The sequence below is a fragment of the Chrysochloris asiatica genome, unplaced genomic scaffold (assembly GCF_000296735.1).
Source record: "Chrysochloris asiatica unplaced genomic scaffold, ChrAsi1.0 scaffold00086, whole genome shotgun sequence".
Lineage (NCBI taxonomy): Eukaryota > Metazoa > Chordata > Mammalia > Afrosoricida > Chrysochloridae > Chrysochloris > Chrysochloris asiatica.
Window position 1 is genome coordinate 3,332,801 of NW_006408604.1, and position 3,497 is coordinate 3,336,297.

Sequence of the window (3,497 nt, forward strand, 5' to 3'; positions counted from 1 at the left end):
AGCACCACACCGGGACTCCCAGGACTCCAATAGTTACTCATAAATAATATTTATAAAATTCTTTGTCTACAAGTTCCGTGGTATGGTGATGGAGGATAAGCATGCTACCATAAGTCAGTTTGAACCATCAACATCCTTTTAATTTTCTCACCAAAATTTAATGTCCCCACAATGTTGTATAACTTTATATTGCTCTATCTTTCAGCTCTTTCCTGGGATTATCTATGGAAACATAGTGTAAAAAAGAAAAACATGATTTTTTGAGTGATTGTTTTCAGTCATTTCTGGACTTAGATCCCAGCTCTAAAACTCACAGTTGGCTTGGGCAGAGGTATCCTTTTTAGTCTATAAAATAATAACTTTGATCCTGAAGAATTGTATAAAGTATAGAATAAACTAATGCATTTGAGAGTATAATATTCGGCGATTACAAACCATTTGTTCATTTCTATCTTCCAGCCTCCCCAAGTCCACTTTAGTCTCTACCTAGCTGCTTGCTCATGTCACAGACGTGAGAGCATGAGCAGAGCATGCAGAAGTTATGTAACATGACAAATATCTGATTACTTTGTCTGTCACATGATAATTTCTATTTACTTGAAACTAATTCCAATATTCTAAAACTTTGCTTCTTATTATGCCCTGAAATGCTGAAATGGAATTAAAAAAGACGAATTCCTTTGAATCTTACCTACTCCCTGATTAATTCTTTGAATTTTATTTTGTCTCTAGTCTTCTCCTCTCAGAGAAATTATTAGTATTCAAGTAACTTACAGAAGAAAATTATTAAGAGAATGGAATAATAAAAAAATAAATAAAAGGGTTAATGTATGTTTCCACTCATAACCACCCTAAATAGGGTTTCCTAGAGTGGTTGGTGGGCTTGACCCATTCATCTTGTGGTTAGTAGTCTAGTAGTTACCCTACAACTCCACACTAGGATTAACACATAGCAGCTAAAATATGTAAGTGAATTTTGTTCTGCATTCCTATTTTTTTTTTCGCTGTTCAAAAGTGCATTGTTACAGAGACTCAAACAAGCATTTTTATATTTTTCTTTGTGTATCTTCCCACTCTTTTAAGTTCCAAATAATTAATTGACTAAGTCTGTTTTTGTGGGTTTTTTTTAATTGAGAACTTACTACTTTGTTATTATTAAGAAGCCAACTTATCTTGTGGGGCACCTTTTTATTTTCTCAGTAGACATCTAAACTTTGTATGAAATAATAATTCTTTTTTACTTCTGGAAAGCATTATTTTAAAACCAATTCAAGGTGTTAAATATATGTCTATGGGAAATATACTCCACTGATACCCTAGTAATTTTCAAGTTAGGAAGAATAACAGATAATGAGAAATTTTCTTACCTCTTTGGTGAGATTTTGAAATGTCACACACATAATGAACATAGGAAGCTATTATTTGGAAGTTCTAAAAGTATGTACATTGTGATGGTGAATTTGTAAAAACACAAATGCAAGCCTGAACATGTATAATTTATATACAATTGTATACTTCTCCAATTCTCACAGTATTTTGTAGACTTCGGTAATAGACTATTTTATAGTCTACTAAGATTTCCATTAGATGGGGAGTTGATGGATAGAGTATTTCTGTATCTGATCAATGTTTGCTAACATTTTCATAATGTGCTTGTTGGAGTACTTGTTTTTGAAAAGATTTTAGTCTGCTCTAGTGTATAAGCGTAGTTAGATAATCACCTATAGTCTCTGGGTGGTGCAAATGCTTAAAGCACTTAGCTGCTAACTGAAAAGTTGGAGGTCTAAGACTACCCAGAGGTACCTCAGGAGAAGGGCGTATTGATCTATTTTCTCAATGAAAAATCAATCATTGAACACTCTGTAGAGCACAGTTCTACACTTCTGAGCTTGGAATCAACTTGAAAGAACATGGTTTGGTTTTTATTTTTTATATAAGTGCCTAATGGCTGTGTTTAAAATAAAGAAATATTATACTGCACAGTCCTGGTGTGGTGCTATAGGATACTCAATGGACTATTAACTGCAAGTTCAGGATTCAAACCCACCAGTCACTCCTCAGAAACCCTACACAGTGTTGATATGAGTCAGAACCAATTCTATGGCACTTAACAGCAAGAACATTCTGCACAGTCAGTTAAAGTAAATAAGAAATATACTATATTTAAGGATGAAGTCATAGAGACAGTAGGAATGGCATAGTTAATTTATATTCACAATACTCTTATGTCTCATTCTATTGAAAATGTAGTTGTTTCTTCCATCAGGCTGATTTAGGGAAGAAAAACTTGCTTTGATTCTTTGCTAGAAATCAAACAGAGCATGGGAAGATTTGCAGAGAGAATATGTGACCATGTTCTTAAAACATAAAAGTAACAAAAATTCAGTGTATTCCATTGTGATTATTTTCCTTGAAGAATGTGCTCCGTTTAAATCCTACATTCCCTGCCAAGATAACATGTTGTCCTGGTGAGATCTGGTCCAAGCTTTGTCTTTTTACTCAACTTGTAAAGAGTTTGTTTTTATGCATTGCAGAACTGGATTCATAGAGTGTTCAATATAACCAAGGGAGGTCGATTATTCTATCTCTGTGTCCTTAGGTACAGACACCTTAACTAACAAGAGAAATTATCATGTCCTTTAGTTTTAAATGACTTCAGAGGAAGTTGAACTGTACCATTTTGTGTGAGATACAACTCAATTCTGTGTTAATGACCTTCACTAGGGGACAGTGATAAATCCCTCATGCTGTCTGTGGTTTTCACCCATGACTTGTGTTTATAAAACTGCAAAAAACAGTCATTCTCCTTTAAGCATTATAGAAACCCTTTCAAATTATGTTGCCACCTGGGTGAGGCAGCATTGCTAATGCCAAATAAAGTGCTAAAAATAAAAATGTTAAGGTCAAGGGACTGAGAAGTATCAAGAAAGATTTTCTGTGAAGTGACTGAGCTTTTAAGAGGCAGCCAATGTGAACATATACAACCTGTGTGATGACTCAAAATGCCAGAGTCCTGTTTATCCTAACATTTCCATGATCCAAGTATGATTGAATATGACATTCTATTGTACACATGATTTATAGACTGTAAGTAATGAAAACATCTAAATGACATTATATGCAGAAAATCTTCTAAGAAGATTTAGGCAGTGTTAAGCATGGTATGGACTCCTGGTGTGGCGCTATAGGATAAGCACTTGACCTAAAGGTTGGTTTGAACTGCAAGGTCAGTGGTTCACCAGCTACTCCTCGGAATCCCTATACCAGGTCACTATGAGTTGGAGCCAAATTGACAGCACACAACAACAACAACAATAAGCATGGTATATACAAACGAGGCAGGGAGGGAAACATAACTCAACCTGAGCATTTTGCTATTGCATGTCACAATGGTATTCACCTAAATAAAGTAGATGATGGTGGATTCAGAGATACCTAAGTTAGTCACAAACACTGTTGTTGTTGTTGTTGTTGTCAGGTGCCATCGAGTCAGAACC

At 34.9% G+C, this 3,497-nt stretch overlaps 1 protein-coding gene across 1 annotated transcript in view; it reads right to left on the reverse strand.

Moving 5' to 3' along the window:
• The window catches only part of PIK3C2G (phosphatidylinositol-4-phosphate 3-kinase, catalytic subunit type 2 gamma), a 517,177-nt gene that overhangs the window by 234,142 nt on the left and 279,538 nt on the right, over window positions 1–3,497 (reverse strand). The gene's annotated exons all lie outside the window — the stretch shown is intronic.